This window comes from Crocodylus siamensis, chromosome 3, assembly GCF_052110815.1.
Source record: "Crocodylus siamensis isolate JL-2025a chromosome 3, ASM5211081v1, whole genome shotgun sequence".
In the NCBI taxonomy this organism is placed as follows: domain Eukaryota; kingdom Metazoa; phylum Chordata; order Crocodylia; family Crocodylidae; genus Crocodylus; species Crocodylus siamensis.
Genome location: NC_143397.1, coordinates 156,358,605 through 156,377,039, shown reverse-complemented (window position 1 = coordinate 156,377,039; position 18,435 = coordinate 156,358,605). Strand labels below are relative to the sequence as shown.

Genomic DNA, 18,435 nt, shown 5'->3' with positions numbered 1-18,435 from the left:
CTAAGAGAGTAGTAAAACACTGGAAGAGGTTACCCAGAGAGGTGGTGGAATCTCCATCCTTGGAGGTTTTTAAGACCCGGCTAGACACAGCTTTGGCTGGATTGATCTAGTTGGAGATGCTCCTAATTTGAGTAGGGCATTGGACTAGATGATCTCCTGAGGTCCCTTCCAACCCTGACTTTCTGTGATTCTATACTTGCATACACTATTACTAAATGACTGAACAGTAACTGGAGTTACTGGGCCCCCAAATGTTTTTTGGTGACACTGTGCAGTAACTGTTACTACTGTGCAGTAGCGTCACATCATGTTTTGTGCTCTGCAATGCTACTGCACAGTAGAAACGAGCGATGCACAGTTAGCGTCTCACGTAGATGCAGCCTATGGGTTGGATTAATTAATAAATAAAGTTAAAAAAAAGAAAGAGAAAGAGATGTAGCTTAATTTATTCATACATTAAGGCCCCTACCCTGTAAGAGAATCTGATACATTTCTGGATAAAAATACAACTTTCTGTAATATACAGAGTAACTCAGGATAGGCATCCTCTTTTCTGGCTGTGGGCTAGAATGATCCACCCCAGATCGGGGGCAGGAAGGTGAGCGCTAAGACTCTACCATCACCACTGCTTGTCTCTACAGCTGCACAGGCAAAGCACCCACATTTAGGGCTTGTCAATTCTCTATCTCCTTCTCCTGGTCACTGAACCTTGTACCAGTAATAGTTGTTTCATCAGATATAATAAAAAAATCAATGAGAAGGACATCATAGTGGTCTGTTTCACTTATATCTATGTGCAACAGTAAAAAAAAAAAAGAAAAAAAAAGTGAGCCACCTCTTCAGGAGAGTACAACACCCAACATATTAATTTATTAATTTCTTCTGAAAATCTAGCCATAAGTGTCACAATGAAAAATGCTGGGATTTGGGGACTTGTAAAAATCTGGCCCAATTATACTACCCATGTAATGTGATTATCCAAGTGAGCATCCAAAGTACTAACTTTGGATCCCCAGTGTTTGCTTGATTTATCTTTTCTGGAAGATTAAGCTAACACATACACATACACGCATACTGAAATATGGTGATTACTTTTCACCAGACTTCCAATCAACTCTAATTTTACTTACTTAAAACAAACAATTCCAACATAAATAACAGAACAGACTAGGTTATTTTCACATTTACCTGAATCCAAAATGACCCTCACCAATAATTACATTCTATAAATGGAAAATTATAAATATTATCATTTCCCAATCATAGCATACAATTACTAGAAGGTCATCTTAAATGTGTCCCCAAACATGGGGAGGAGGAGGCAGGCAGCCTCACCCCCTCACCCTGTTCCCTCAGCACTTTCTTCCTGATGCCTGCAGCCCTTATGCCTGCCACACTAAACCAATTCCCAACCCATGTTGCTGCCCAGTCACCATCCTGCACCGCTGCTGCCCCAAACCCAGGCTTCTGTCTGATCAGCAGCATATGTGGCTGCCCCACCCCTACTGCTGCCTGATCCTGAACCCTAGTGATGGGTTCCTGCCCCACGCATAGAACAATGCAGTGGCAGTGGCAGCCCTGACAGCTCTGGCTCAGGCCTTTGGCCCAGGTACTCGTACTCAAATCGAAGACAGGCCTTGTTTTTCTCCATGCTGAATGTGAGGTGCAGGCATATCTCATCTTGGATTTGAGTAAATACAGTATGTTAATACCATTTTTACTTTCATCAGATTTAACTATGAATTTAAGATGAGCCCCCCCAGTAATTAGATTCTATATATGGAAAATTATAAATATATTCTACTATTCTATGTACAGAATTTAAGTACTGGAAAGTTAAAGTGCCTCACCCACCACCCCCAAAAAAGGAAAGCGGCAGCAGATGGCAGGCAAACTCAACTTTCAGAATACTTAACTATTAGTTGTCTCCCAAAAGTAACCTAAATGAGAAAAGAAAAGCTCATTCACTGAACAGCAGCCAGTAATGGAAATGTAATTTTTGGTTGCAGTGCAGGAAGACACTCACTCTTACCATTTTTAGGCACCTATTGTTATCAAGTGCAATATTATCAGACTACCTTTCACACAAAATTGGGTTCTTTTCCTCAGTTGCTTCCCCCCCCACCCTTGACTACAACAACTAAGGTTTGTTTCCATTCGATTATATATATCATCCATTATAAATAATTCAGAAAATTAATTGCACCTCCCCACACCCCACTCTCCACCCAGCACCATTCCACCTCCAGCCACTTCCCCCAACCCACTCTGTTCCTGGAAGACAAGTGTGACAAGAACGGCATTAATTCTTTAATAGCCTGTATGCACTCTGCCTCCCCCTCCTCCCTTTTACTACATGTATCATAGGCAACCATTGATCCTCTGTATGCATAAGAGATCTGGTCAGGTGCCCAATTAATCCACTTGTGGCTGACAAGCCCAATTCAAGCGTGACACAGCTTGTTACAAGTTTCACAGATCTATGTATTGTCTGAGTTGGTGTCCAAGTTTATAGCATGCTGCTTTCTTCTTTCTCGCTTTGCTTCCATCCTCTGGATCAAAGCAGCTTCATGTTGTGTTGCACCCAGCACCAGATGTTCCTCTCAGATCAGATGGGATTTTATGCACTCCTCCCAGCTTTCTACACTGCTTCATTTTTTTCTTAAACACACATTGTGATATCACTGTAAAGGACAACCCTGCTTTCTAAAACCACCTTGAATCTTGCTGTACAAAATATTCTTGGGGATATGGTCTCCCATTCTCCTGACATGGCCAAGTCATCACAACCTCCTCTTTTTGATAGTGGTTTCTAAGCATGACAGTCCTGCATGCTCAGCACCTCTGGGTTTTGTCTTCCCACTTCATTTTCCAGACCTTATGCAGGCATCTCATGTGGCAGCTATTCAATCTCCTGCTGTGCCTAGCATGTGCAGTCTATGTTTCTGAACCATAAAGCAGGGAAGACAGTATGAAAGTCTGGTAGATTCACATCTTCACCTTAGTTGATAATTTGCTGTTATTCCATGTGTTTATGTAATGATCTGAAATTCTTAGCTGCTTTTCCAATTCTGTTAGTTAGTTCAGTTTGAAAGTCAAGATTCCCACTGATTGTAGAAGACAAGTAAGAAAAGCTGCCAACAATCACACGTGTATACCAAAAGTAAAGGAAAATAAATTGTGTGTTTTTATTGTTCTCTGCTGAAGGCTGTACTGTCTTCATATAAGAAAAAATAGTTTACAGTGGGTGCTACTACCTGAGAAGTTTTGCACAGCACTGGGAGAATGATTAGTAAGCAAATACTCCCAATGTCACATAGGAAATAACAAATATTAGCCCACACAGGTATAATTGAGCACACATTTCACTGAATTGAAGCAGCATAATATTTGGAGCTTTGTGAGGTTGCACCCAAGACATACAGAATTTGTAATCTCACAAAGCTCCAAATATTACTGCTTCAGTTCAGTGAAATATGTACTTAGTTGCCCCTTATTCCCTTTCCCCCCCACAGGCGCCTCCTAATGCACACATTTTTAAACAGCTTTCTGTATCCTGTAAATAAGCATACTGCTACTCCCTCATCTCCCTCCCACAGTAATGGCACAAAATAACCCTTGCAATATTATTTAGTTTCATTATTATACCACATGTCTATGTACAGGATATTTTCAGCAGAACCGTGTGAAATGTTCTTCAGAAAAGTTTGACCAGGTTTTGGTTCTATTTCAAATCTGATGTCAGAGCAGGCTTGCAGATGTTTTTAAAAGGGGATCCAGTGTAACAAGTTATGTAAGGACTGGAAGTGGAGGAAGCTTACATATATGCTCTAAGGAGTCAATGTTGGAGCAAATTGCAAGGGAACGTGTGAGGATGCATGCATTAATTGAAACAGGACAGGGAACAGATATATGTAGAAGAGATTCTTGTGAGCAGAAAGAAACATGAAAGTTTAAGGGTAAGGTCTCTGAGGAAAGTTAAAGCAAGGAGTATACCAAGACAGTAAATGTAGGCCCAAGGGAGAGGGCAAGAGACTGAAGATTTTGGGGAAGGAAAAAGATGGAGGGAAAGCAAAAGAGAATGAGTGTATAATACAGAAAAAACATATTGAGAAGAGATACTGGAAAAAAGAGAAGAAAAGATCAAATACAAATTAAAGGAAAAGAAAAAATGCTGCAAGGAAACATGGGATAAGTCTGTGGCAGACATAATTAGTTATGCTGCCTCTCAACATTTTATTGACTTGTATTTGCCTATAATAATTTGGATCCCAATTTGCAATCTAATCCACCTTCCTGTGGATGTCACTGAAGTTTAGCCCAGGGATAGAGGAGACTTCCCAAATGTATCAGAGACAATTTTTCTGAGCAACTATTTTTATTCTTTTTAACATAATTGTTCATCAATTCCTTACAACAATTATATGCCCCTTAACTTAGTACTATAAGGCATCTTTACATATGCTCCAGGGGTAGAGGGCACTTTAATTAAGGTGCCCTTAGCATCTTGTGTATGCAGTGTCCCGTACTTCAAAATGGTGACGGGATTGCTGAAGCTCATTCAACAAGCTTTAGTTAAAGCACCCCTGCCACCATTTTAAAGCAGGGGTACACTGAATACATGAGATGCCAAGGCTACTGGAGCATGCTAAATTAGCACACTCAAGCAGACTCAGTTAATGGAGTCTGCTCCAACATGCTATACAGTACATGGGAACAGGTATCCCACACCTCTACAAGTACCCATAGTGTCAGTACCAAAAACATTACCAAGAATCACAATGGGGTCACTCCCAAAATCGATGGTCCATCATATACCAATATTTATTGAAGAAATAGGAATGCTTATTTTAATTCAGAACAGTAGTTTATTAAACCATGTAAAGGTCCTTTATTTTCCAGTGCTTGTGTCTGCATGTGCAAATGGGCTTTGCATTGCAAAATATTTGGAAGGACAGTTCTTTTGCATGGAAATACCTGTTCTTGCAGGAAAACAATGTCATACATTCAAAAGAAAGACTTTTGACTTCTAAGAGACATTTATTCTGGGGAGGGTGACAAATGGGGGCCAGTAGAGATCACGTACAGGTTGGTCCAAAGATCTGGGCCTCAAGGACAAGGCCTGGGCTCATGGCCTGCAAGGCCTGCCCACACACTCTAGACAAAAATAACAAAAAACACAAAGAACAAAAACAAGTATGTACATATAGTCAGATATACAGTTCTGCCAGTGGGGACACCCAGGGGGGCCTCAGGACGTCAGCCCGCATGGACAAAGCCCAAGGTCTCAACTCTCTGGATGTGCCTCTGCATCCTGAGCAGTTGGTGGCATCACAGGGCAAGGAGCAGGCGTCCCACCTTGACTCAGCACAGTGCCCCCTTGACAGTCCAATATTCCTCAAAGGTGGACACCATTTGCCAGAGGACTGCATGCTCAAACTCAAGTGAGAGGCGGGCCCTCATCAGCAGATGGAAGAGCTGCAGGGTGTTGTCCATCCTGGTCCCGGAGAGTTGGTTTGCCAGCTCTTCAGGGTGGCCATCTTGGCTTGGACCACCAGGAAGTTGGCCAGGCTGACTGCGGCCTGCTCGGCCACCTGGTACGGGAAGGAGTAGATGTAGGTGTCCTCTGAGAAGTCCCAGCCCAGTGCCCGAAGCAGCACCCCGAGGGTGGCAAAGAGCGGCCACAGCTGGGGACAGTTGAGGAAGGCATGGAAAACATCCTCCTCCAGCACCCCTGGGCAGAAGGGGCAGGCTGCCAAGGCCACCGGGTCCGGGTGGCACACAAAGGTGCCAGTGGCCAGGATGCTGTGCACCAATCTCCACTGGAGGTTGCCGGTCTTCTTGGTGGTGGGTGCCTTGTACAGTGTGAGCCACACTGGGCTCCTGGGCCACACCAGGGGCCACTGCCACACAGTGCTGGGGTGGCCAGCAGCGCCTGGGCATGCCGGATGCACACCGCCCATTCATAGAGTCCCTTCCAGGGCAGTATGCCAAAGGGGAAGCCTGTATTGTTGCTGGGGGGGGCACAGGGAGCCTAAGCAATGTGTTGGGCCAGTCAGCCAGCTCACTGGCCACCACTGGGATGACCTGCAGTGGTGGGAAGGCATCAGCCATGGTGTCCATGGTGGGGAGGGCCTGGTGAGGCTGGAAGTAGCTTCCTAGGGCAGTTGCTGCTTTCATTGGGAGGGCAGCCCTAACGGCCCGCAGAAGCCAGCCCGTGGTGCAGACAGAGCACAGTGCCAGCTGGGCAGCCAGGGCTTTGGCTAACAGCCAGCCCAACTCAGCAGGATCCAGGAGGTGCCCCAGATGTGATGTGCACCTTGATAAGGGCAGCCATGAGGCTGAAAGAGGCTAGACTTGGCATGACATGCTGCAAGGCCAGGTTGTGGACCTGGGGCTCCTGAAACAGTTGTGGGAAATGCAGGCACCTGGCTTGGGGAGAGAGATAGAAGACAGCCCGCCGGGCCCACACCATGCTGTGGTAGAACAGGGGAAGGACTGCTTCATTCAGGAAGGTGAGGTCCAGCACAAACAGCTCCTGGTCAAAGTCAAGGCCCCCCACTTGGTACAGGAACCGGCACACCAGCTGCCACCATGAGAGGTGGTCCTCGGCATACAGGAAGTCACTGGAGGGCTTGCAGGCAGTAGGCAGCCACCCACCCTGCTGGCCAGGTCGATCAGGCCCTGGACCCCCTCAGTGGTGGGCAGGTAAAGGGCAGCTCACGGGAGCCAGTGATGTCAATCCCAGAGGAAGTCTACTAGGAGCCACTGCAGTCTCTTGAGTAGCTCCAATGGAGGGTCTAGCATAGTGCAGCGGTACCACAGGGTCACCACTGCCAGGTTATGGACCTGGCCACGGTAGGAGAGGACAGGCAAGCACCAGTGCTGCAGGCGGGCCTCCACTCCCTCCGCCTTTGTGGGCCACAAAGGTCGGCAGCCTCAGGAACACTCCCAGGGCTTTGAGGCCTTTCTGGTGCCAGGCAGGGCCCCCCAGCAAGTCCAGAGGTGGTTTGCTGGCCCATGTCCTGAGCAGGAGTGTGTCACTCTTGCCCCAGTTGATGCAGGCCAATGCAGCGAGCTCATAGGTGTGTTAGCAGTCCACCAAGGCCCGCACATCCTCCTGGCTGCCCAGGAAGACTGTAACATCATCTGCGTACACCCTTAGCTGGATCAGGGGGCTGGTGGTCAGGCCCAGTGCCGGTGGCAAGGCTAAGCTGGTCAGGTGACATCACAGAGCATGCAGCAGAGGTTCGATGGCCAGGACATACAACATGCCTGAGAGGGGGCAGCCCTGGCATATGGTGCGATGCACCAGGAATGGGGAGCACAGCACGCTGTTCACCTTGAGCAGACTGGAGGTGTCATGGTACAGGACCCCAGAGCACCACAATGAAATGAGGCCCGAAGCCAAAAGCCTCAAAGGTGCCGAGTAGGTACTGATGGTCAACGCAACTGAAGGCCTTCTCCTGGTCCAGGGAGACCAAGCCGACGTCCAGGCTAAAAAGCTCTGCAGCTGTGAGCAGGTCATGCAGCAAAAACAGGTTGTCCTGGATGGTGCTGCCTGGGACACAGTAGCTCTGCTCAGGCCTGATGACAGAGGCCATGATGGTGGGGAGATGGTTCGCCAGCACCTTCACCAGGTTCTTATAGTCGGTGCACAGAAGGGAGACAGGTCACCAGTTCTTAAGGCAGCCAAGGTCCCCCTTCTTGGGCAGCAAGGTGAGCACTGCCTGGAGGTCAGCAGGGTCCCATCGGCAAGGCTCTCATGGAAGACACAGAGGAGGCTGGGCCCAAGGAGGAGCCAGAAGGCTTTGTAAAATTCCATGGGCAGTCCATCAAGGTGCAGGGCCCTGCCAGAGGCAAGCCCCCCCGCCACAGCAGCCTCGAGCTCTGCCAGGGAGAGTTCGCACTCCAGGGCCTCGACCTGTGAAGCGCCAAGGCATGGCAGGTCCTTATGCAGCTGCTGAGCAGCCTCCGGACAAATGGGGTCAGCTGAAAACAAGTCCCGATAGAAGGCAGCAGCATGCTCCTGCACTTCGCCTGGGTCCGTGAACAAGAAAGAAAGAAAGAAAAAGACGACATTTCCTCAAATCAGCAAGACGACTTCTTTTTTTAAATAAAATGTCTTGAACATGTAACAGCTTCACAGCATGCCTAGCTGCAAGCTAAATGGGCTCACCATGCTTAAGAACCTTTGCGAAAAGGGCTGCAAAATGCTTGCACAGGGTGCCCTGGCTTTTCCAGGCAAGAAAGTATGTTGTGCACCATGCATACTTTTTACTGGACCATTTGCACTGTGACCAGAGCCCCTGTTGCAAACTGAGGGCTCTGATTGGATGTGTTTGTGTCACAAAGCAGGCCAAAAAAAGTGGAAAAAAGAGAAGAGTTTCCAAGTCCAGTCTGGAGAGAGAAGGCAGAGATGCAACTCCCCACCCCACCACCACCACCAATAGATTGGGAACTGAAACTTGCTCAGGGAATAGAAACCAGGACAAGGAAGAGCCTGTGTTGCCTCCCGAGAAGCTGATTTCCCCACCAGGTGCAGAGCTGTGCAGCTTCAGGACACAGGTGCCCCGGGAAGTGTGGAAGGGAATGGTCAGCAGAAGCGGGTAGGCTGGCTGGGAGATGGGAGAAGCTGCTGGGTCAGAGACCTGTGGGAGGGAGCCTTGTCTGAGCAAGGACAGTTTGGGGCTGCAGGAACCAAGACCTGCCGGTGGGGAGGGGACCCCCTGTCTATGGGTGTAAGCACTAGGAGGGGAGACAGCCCCAAGGAAGGAGCAGGCTGAGAAGGCACAAACCACACGGAAAGGTGAGGGGACACCTAACCCCATAAAGCTTTCAGTGTGTATTTCAGGAGAAATAAAAGGAAGCCATTGCCTATATCAAAGGACCAGAGGCTTGCCTCACGGCTGCCAGTCTGAAGAAGGGAGTTTAGAGTTCTGGAGCAATAAGAGCCTCATCTCTGTCATCTAGTGGCCGATCATAGCAATAACTGTGTTGCCATTTAATTTTATTGCAATGGGAGTGAATTTTAACTCTAAGGGAAACTGTTTTCAAAAGGTTATAACTAGGTGAATGTAACTGATGAAGCTGTGTAACACAGGGGGACCCTCTCCCCCTTGTGTGTTGGAATTGTTTATTTAATGTTGCATTTGTAGATTATATTTCAGTTGTTGGTTTTATTGCTATCTATCTATCTATCTATCCCTTTTTGTTTAGTCATTGCTTTTCTGTATATAGTTGTGTATATTTGTTTATTGGGCTAAGAGTAAATTCTTGCGGGGTGTGAGGGTGAGAGGCACACGTCTCCATGGGGACATCTCGGTCAGCAGACATGCCTGAGGGGTTTCCCAGGTCTACCGGCACCCGAGGATCCAGAATCCAGCACATCCGGCCTAGCATGCCAGCGTGGGTTACGAACAGAATTATAGTAGGGCTAATTACAACATAAAACCAGGGGCTGCGAAAGCTACATGTTTCCTGGCTCTGGGGAAGTGTGTCTTGGGCCAGAAAATCTGGGAGTCTCCTTCAGCAGCTCAGTAAAATAACATCCTTGTAAATATCACTGCTCATATAAGCAGGAAGATGGAAATGAGTGTCTGTTTCTCAGAGAAGCTATAAGATCCAGGGAGATTCTAGTTCATGGTAGATTTGAAAAAAAAAAAAAGCATGGATCAAAAATGCACATATTGTAAAAAGCAAAACATAAACCCTGCTTTTCAACCAGATCTAGTTACAAGGATCTGAAGGAAATAGAGAAACTCTCTTGCAAAAGGAGTCTCCACTGGCTCTATGCACACCATGATCTAGAACTGAGGTAAACCAAGGAACCCTGGAAGCTCCCACACCATTACTTTCAAGATGCCAAGAGCTGTGCTGGAGTGTGATTTCAGGGCATATGGAGAGGAATTAGAGGTTATTTTCAGAATCAGCCAGGGTATTTAGCTAGTATAGGTTTAAGCTAAAAAGCCCCTGGCTTGTTTACAAAATAAAAATTTAGAGCAGACCCTCTATGAAAGAAACTGGCCAGGAAGTTGGAACGTTTAGACTGGAAGCTAAAAGGTTCTTGTGCATCAAAGGAATGACATTCTGAAATAGTCATCCAATAGAAGTTTTTTCAAGATTGACCTTAATCAGTTTATAGACACATTATATAAGATAGTTTCCTGTAGTAGCAAGGGACCGTACGCAATGACCTGGGAAGCCCTTCTAGTCCTTTATACCAATCTTTAGACAACAGACTTCTGACAAGCCAGAGTGAATGTAGAACATGCCTGACTCACAGCAGCCATGCATCCTGGCCAGAATGCCTGCAAGCCTCTCCCACCTACTTGCTCATGCATGCATGCCCTAAAGCTGGAAGTATGCCAGTGAGGCCATCATCTGGTGCTCCCCAGCACCTGGTCTCAAGCATACCAGAGCAGCCAAGAGCAACTGCAGACTGGACTGTCTTCATAGGCATATTTCTGTATTTGGATTATGCATCTGGGAGCACATAGACAGGGTAGGTCCAGGGATGCTCTGACCAGGATATGCCGTTGTAAGGGTACAGGCATGCCCCAAGTCAAGCAATCTCCAGGCAATCACCAATGTAGTTGCTTCAGCTAAAAGCTGTTGCATGCTGAAAAAGCAATACTTTACTCTCATGGAGATTACCTGAGTTTCAAGGAGAGCTATGTTTAACTGCAAGTTGTAGATTTCCTTAGCTATACTGGGGGGCTTACTCCACTGTAACTGCATTGGATCATCAACTACTGGAATAAAGGTAAACTCCTAACACAAAGAAACCTCTAAAACTCCTATTATTTATCGCTCAAATATTCCTATTGTACACTGCTGTTCTTTTGGGCTTGGTTTTTTGCTTAACTGTTTATATGAATTTCTTACAATTACTAACTCGATGAAAACAAAGTTCCTGCCTTGAATTAATATTCTATTATCCTAAGGAAGTCTCAAAAGAACTTCAAGGCTCTTTTATGATGATTTTACGGGAAAAGGGTATTTTCATTACATTCTATACACTTTCTTTGGTCTGGTTAGAAGAAAAGTAATATTGAAAATAGAACTAAGTTGCTCCCAGAAGTCCCCAGAAATGTTTCCATTGTGCTTTGTACAAATTAAATTTGGTAATCCAGACTGCTGTGGAAATTTTTAAGTGGTATTTAAAGTTTAGCAGAGCCTGGAATAATGTTTTTAATCACTTTTAGTGCAAGAGTGAGTTTTATGGCACTTGTATTAGGAATGTTTTCTATATCACTAAGATGGGGGCTCAGAGGCTACACCTAATTATATATATAACGCAACACTGGCAAAAATGCTTAGTTCAGAGAGGTCAATAGGATCAGTGGTAAAGGAATGTAGCTCCCTCCAAAATAGGAAATGGATCAAAAAGAAAAGGGTAGGACAATGCTCTTGGGGAACTGGAAAGAATTCTTCCTCCTTCCACTGGGTAGCCATGGAGGGGTCCCCAATATGCCAACCTCTTCATGGAGCTACTTGGAAGAAGAATTATTGGAAAACTACACCAAATCTACATTATATTGCATTACATAGATGACATCATCATGTGGACTGAAAACACCTGGCCTTACTTTTGAGTCCTACCACAGATTCAACAGCTATCACCCTTCCATCAAATTCCAATCAACTTTCTAGATATCACAATCTACATCTAGGATGGCACCCTAGGAAACCCCCAAGGAATAGAACAGCAGAGGCTTCCTTTGCCTGAAGAAGGGTGATTGTGCCGGAAAGCTTGCTAAGAACTTTTTTCCAACTACTCAGTTATTCTAATAAAAGATACCTATTTCTAATAAAATAAATAGTTCTAATGGTTCTATTTCTAATAAAAGATATCACATCTACTCAAAGAACCTTGACAGCTTATACATAACTCTGTTTCCTTTGGTGAATGTGTGGTTAGCTCCATTTCCTTTCCTAAATCTGGTGCTGCTGCTTCTTTCCTCCCCTTTACAAACCGCAAGTGTTATCTGTTCCTTCTTAATACCTGTCCTTTAAGTGCATCTATTTTATGGGATCTGGGAGCTACTTGTTGGGAAATTAGTGTTTTTTGTTTCCACACCCATCCATCTGAAATAAGCACCACATATTTGTTGTGTAGTTATGGTAACTCTCTTGCAGTTTTCTGCTGCATTTCTAGACATCTTTAATTCCGCTGGAATTCTGAGATCTGCTTTCTTTTTCCTTTCTTCACACCCTACTCCTCATACCATGTGCTTTTTCTCAAAACAACAAGGATTTAAACTTATAGAATGATAAAGCTTTTTTGTTCAGATAGCCTTCTTAGCCTACTGTTCTGCTGTTCCCTCCGGTTCCCTCCTGCAATCCCCGAGCCAATGTAACAACTTTTCCATAACACCCTTGAAGGTATCCACATAACTTCTACAGTACAGAAACCTAATATAGTACAAGAAAAAAGTCCTATTTTCACATACCATCCTATACATGAACCAATAAGAAGGATCAAACAATACCCTGTACTTTAAAAAGGAAAAGACCTTGACAGAAAGATTCCCCCATGCCTCTACTTCTGGCATTTAGAAAGCCCCTCAACCTCCCTCAGGAAACTCTCTCTGCTGATTAAGAGGCACCTAATGGAAGATAACTATGCTTTAAGAAAAAATGCAAAACCTTGCAACTCATCTCCACTGCCACAACAATCAACACCCTCACAATGAAACTATCAGTATCCTAGAATGTAATTTATGTGATCTAGCGTACCAAAAGTCTTCATGAAAACTTTGTCAATTAAGCTAGATAAAAAGTACACACCAGCATAAATGCTGATAGAGAAAAGACCAAGAATGGAAACACTAGAGCACAGGTAGGAAAACTGATTAATCATCAATTGATTGAATTCACTATCAGGTGAAGGGTGGGAATAGTAACCAGCTGGGCAGATGTGCTAGACTTCAAAAAAGCTGACTTCAGTGTGCTCAGGAAATTAGTTAGTGGGACATTAAAGCTCAAGAGCATTGACAAAATGGGGGGCCAGGATGGGTGGTAAGGAAGTGATCCTTCAGGCGCAGAAGGAGGTAATCCCAGTGCATAGAAAAGGGGGCACAGGGGCCAATAAGCCCTCTTGGATAAACAGGGAAATCCAGGAAAGCTTAAAGGCAAAAAACGGGGGTATACAGGCTGTAGAAGCAGGGAATAGGAGATGTTGTTTACCAGAACACCCCTTGCAATAACCAGAAACAATGACTACAAGCTGATAGAGGGTAGATTTAGGTTGAACACCAGAGAAAACTTCATGGTTAGGGTTACCAGAATCTGGAACGGGCTTCCAAGGGAGGTGGTGCTCTCCCCTACCTTGGGGAACTTCAAGAAGAGACTGGACAAGCACCTGGCTGGGTTCACATGACCCCAGCACTTTTTCCTGCCACATCAGGGGGTCGGACTGAATGATCCATTGAAGTCCTTTGCAACCTTAGCATCTATGAATCTGTGAAAATACCCTCCACAAAAATAACAAAAAACAACAACTCCCTTTTCATCTGACCTCCCAGTCCTTGTACTCAAGAGAAATTTAGGGTGGCATCACATGTTAAAAACACATTCAAGCAGTTTAGCATGTGTTAAGTGCCCTCCTAGCATTGCTAAGTTGTTCTCTTTCAGAAGAGAGTTGTCTCCTAACACATACAAATAGGTCACTACATTCCAATGAGTTGCAACTGCTGCAAGTGAATGTGTAACACCACACTTAGAAAATACCTTATAAAACAAGCCTGGGAACAAAAATTCATTACTTTACTGGAAACTAAGAAACATAGACACTGATACAGACATTGACTTCATAGCCCATTATAATCTATCAGATCCCAAATAATCTCTTTGCTCTCTGTCAGCAGGTCTGCGCAGAGTACCCCCCAAGCCTCTTGATTCTTGCCTGCCAAGACTTGGATCTTAATAGAAATAGGGAGGAAGGGGGTGTTCTTTGAGGCAGTACCCACAGGAAGTACCATGCTGGATTGGGTATAATGCAGGTGCTTTTATTCAGCTCTTTTGTTTCTATTATTTACAGGAACCCCCTTTGGAGGAGGAAGCAGGCCGACAGACTGATCTCGGGGCTCCCTCCTCCCCAAGTCTCCCGGCTGGTCCTGGTCTACTAATACATTCAGTAAGTACCACACAAAGGACTGGTATCCACTGCTAATTATCTCATTAATGGCTCGTTACAGTTGCCGCCTGCGTCTTTCTCTGGCAGCTGGCATGCAGGCTCCGTGGTTCTCCCATGGTCAGGACTTGCCCTCTCGACCCTTGGTGTCTCTCTCTCCTCGGAGGGGAAGAGGGTTCTGGATTCGCCCGGACTCTTTAGGGGTCTGGGCAGGGGTCGTCCCTCCCGCTGCCCTTTCGGATCAACATAGCCTCCCCGATCCTTAATGCTGGCTGCATCTCCAGCCCGCGGCGTGGCTCCGCTTCTCCCCACACTCACCAAAAAGCAGCCCAATTACCCAGTCAGTCATCCATCTTGCATCTGACCTGTCTTCTGGAGTCCCAACCTCATGGCTCTCTCTGGTATCACAGGTCAGAATCCTTTTCGCTTCTTCTCTTGTCTTGGGGTCTCGATTAACCCCGAGCTTGTCCTCTTGTGCCCAAAGGCAATTTCTCCTTCACCTTCTCTCCCTCTTATCCTTCAGGCCTCATTGGTTCTTCATGGGTGGGGCCCACCCCCGAGTTGTAATTGTCTTCAGTTGTCCACGTCCCTTTAGTAACAGGGTCTCAGTCAGGGCCCTGTTACACACATGCACTTAGTAGCCAGCAGCACGGTGGAGAGCAGCTCCTGCAGCTTCCTCCAGGTAAGTGTATGGGGGTGGGGAGGGCACGGGCAATGCAGCAGAGGGGATAGTTGGGGGGGCCACAGGGAATATAGCAGAAAAGGGCATATGCCCCCATCCCCCGATTTCTGCACCCACAGTAGGAATGCAGGGCATGGGGTTACAGCCAGGTTGGACCAGCTCTGAGCAGGAGCCACCTCCATAGCCCAGTGGGTGGGACTCAGCATGGGAGGGAGTGCCACACAGCCATGATCACCAAGGTGTGGCACACCTTGCCCACCCAGCAGCAGCAGGGGGCACAGCTTCACACTGCTGCCCCTCACTGTGGAACTCAAAAGAGATTCACCTCCATGAAGTGCCCATAATTCTAAAGGATTAGACATTAAGAGATATTCCATATGCTTTCAGCTTGATAGTCCAATCATCAGCTGTAATGCTGTCAACTGCTCCGATGAAGTCCACTGAGAAAGTGGTACTGTTGCCTTGCTCACCTACCACATGCATACTGCATTCTTGCAAGCTCTTGTAAAGAAGCATGGTTACATTTCTAGCATATTCTTTTATGTGCTGGACATAATTTTCTGCAATTTAGGGAGGCAGGAACAGAAAAAGGATGATTTCTGACTTCAATCTCCACATACCTTTCTTCCTCAGGCCTTTTAAAAATAATTTTGATTTTTTAAAAATGTCAACAGCAACAGAGCATTATGCACCCTTCAAAAGCTTCGTTCTTAAGTGGGTACCTTGTTGGCTTAGCAAATAACAAATGTTTTGCCCAACTGCTTTGTCCTGGGTCTTTCAGAAATCTGTACGTTTTTGCCCTAGATACCTATCACAGATCCAGTCCATTCCAAAAGTCATTTGCTTTTAAAATGGCATATTTTTTTCTTCAGCTTGCTGTACTTCCCTACTCAGGGTTTTTCTTTTCTCAGTTTACCTCTACATTATGTGTTGTTCAGTGGTCAGAGAAATAGAAAGTGACAAAAACCTGATTCGCTCAGTGTCCAAGTTCTAACCAATCAGTATGGTATGGTATCGGGAATTTTGCTTACACAGCTAACATATCCAGGGGGTCTTGTAAATGCCACTTAAGGTTTAGTTCCCCACAAGAATCATCTAGTGCAGGACTAGCCAACTTCTAAGTTGCTGTAGACCACACTGTCTGTTGCTGTCTTTCCTATGGGCTGCACTGTTGTGCTCCCATGGGGGTCTCAGGAAACAGAAGCTAAAGGAAAGAGAGAGAGCCTGGAAACTCCACAACATAGAGAAGTAGATAATAATGGCAGCAGCTGCAGGAGGAGTAGGCAATGAAGGGAGGCATCAACAGTAGGGAGAAGCAGGGGAATTGTCACCTGGAGTCATAGGGGAGCCAAGGACACAAGGAAGGTGGGAGCCCATAGGCCTCAAGTCAAACACTTATGGGCTGTATATGGTCTGTGGAACACCAGCTGGACACTCTTGATGTACTGTAATCTTGTGTGAGACACAGGCCTAAGGACTGGTTAATTAATTCTTCTTTAAATTGGATGATATATTTTAGAAAAAAATATTCCATCTTAATTTTAAAAATTGCCAGTTAGAGAGAACACATTTCATCAGAACCCATAGTAAATTGTCCCAATGGCTAGATATCTGTAGTTTTTGAAAGCTTACCTCTTTTTTTATCTTGAATTTTCTTCACCTTTCAGCCAACCAGTTTTGTTTCTATCTTTGTCTGAAATATTACAGAGTATTGTTAATGTTTTCTTCTCCTTTGTTCTACAAGAGACTTATAGACTGAGATCAAAATGCTTAACCCTTTAAGTATAATAAAGCCATCGTTCTTAAAACCTTTCACTATAAGGTATGTTTTCCAATCCTTTAAAACTTTCTTATGGAACTTGTCTGAACCAAGCCACTCAGCACATTATACCAGTGCTAAATACACAGGTGGAATAACCTTCTCACTCCTGCTCAAGATTTTTATGCTTATATAGGCATAAGAATCAAAGCAACTTTTTTGGACACATCCTCACACTGAGAGCTCATATTCATCTCATGATACAGCAGAACTCACAAGTGTATTATACTCACTTCTTCAGACGATAGAGACTCCCATGCTACAAGGTAAAGAAGAAAAAATGTAGGTCAGACTCTTAAATTTATATTTGGCCATATTAACATGGCCATATTAACATGCAAATTATTTGATGGAACTCTGCTTTTCAAACAGTTCAGATTGGTGACCTCCCTTATTCACTAGTCATGTCTTTTGGAAACTATCTGTAATAATTTTAATTTTCTCTTCCCTCAGGGTCATTGATAAAACTATAAAACAGCATGAGGCTGAAGGCCAATCTCCATAGGACCCTACTGGCAATGCATCTCTTTGATGATTTAAAAATACATTATGACAGCTGTTTGTCAGCTAGTTTGTAGTTCATTTAGTGTATGACATGCCAATGCGTATCATTCTGATTTCTTACTCAAATATAGTCCCCTACTAATTTAAACACCTTGCAGAAGTCTAATTATAGGACAGCAACATTATTATCTGCATCAGGTAAACCTACAATCTCCTGAAAAAACTTTGGTTCTGTGCTAAAACAGGAAAGAACCTGTTTTTTAATCCTTTCCAACCAGTTTCTACAGCGATAACATTTATTTAGCTATTAAACTCTTTCGATATTTGGTGTGCTAGGGGCTGCAAACAAGAGCCCTAGTCATGCAGTAGGGCACCAAGATGCTACAGTAATACAAATAAATATTCAATACAAAAATATAGAAAGTGATTCATTGGAAGACTGCCCCACTAACCCCAATTTACACAGGGAGCTTTTAAAAACAGCAGGCATTAGTATGGACTCTTATTGATGTGAGAAGCTCAATTTATATTAGAAAGAAATGCGCCTGGATTTTTTCAGTCTTTTGTAAAATATAGAAGTTTAGACTGGACAACCCTTACTCCCAAACAGGTCCTGACTCACAAAAGTAATCTCAAGGGGAAAAAAAATAACCACAACCTGAACCACTTCACACATGTTGAGAAGGACCACTGCCATTAAGTCAAGCTTGCTGTATCTGTCCTTAAGAATCATGCCCTCTCATGCTTTATGCTTCCTATACTTAAGATTTTTGCTTTTAAGAGGAGCAATCACTGATGATATCTTCTATGGAATATTTATAGATTACTTTGCCATGCATCATTTATTGGCATAACAACAGTTTAATTCCTTCAAATCTTTTAATTTACCCCCTAATTCCATGCTCCCCAAAATACTATTGCTGAACAACAATTAAGCTGAAAAATATAGTTCCCTGCAAATCTACTTTTATTGAAATAAGATGTTTATAACAACCCTTATTTTTAATAGCTAGCATTTTTTTGTGGACACTGTGCCTAATCCCTGCTGTAAAACTAATCCTAGTGTTGCATATGCAATAGTATAATAATATTTGTTTCTGTTAGCCCACAGTGCTTTCCTGTGTGCAATAACTTCAGCATTAACTATTTTAATGGCATGGGGAAAAAAGGTACAGAACCCTAAAAATAATGCTTTCAAGTTATCAATGCCACAAGGCGTAGGATACAGCAGGTATATAATGAGTTGTTATCTGCAGTAGTTTTATTTTAGGTAAACCCACATTACTGTTTTTC

General features: G+C 44.5%; 1 long non-coding RNA gene across 1 annotated transcript in view; it reads right to left on the bottom strand.

Moving 5' to 3' along the window:
* Positions 1–18,435, bottom strand: part of LOC149869032 (uncharacterized) — a 151,337-nt gene that overhangs the window by 20,197 nt on the left and 112,705 nt on the right. Inside the window, exons 2-3 of the long non-coding RNA XR_016441057.1 lie at positions 16,872–16,897; positions 16,452–16,512 (exon numbers count right to left, since the gene is read on the bottom strand). This is a non-coding gene — a long non-coding RNA (uncharacterized LOC149869032). The remainder of the gene's footprint in view (positions 1–16,451; positions 16,513–16,871; positions 16,898–18,435) is intronic.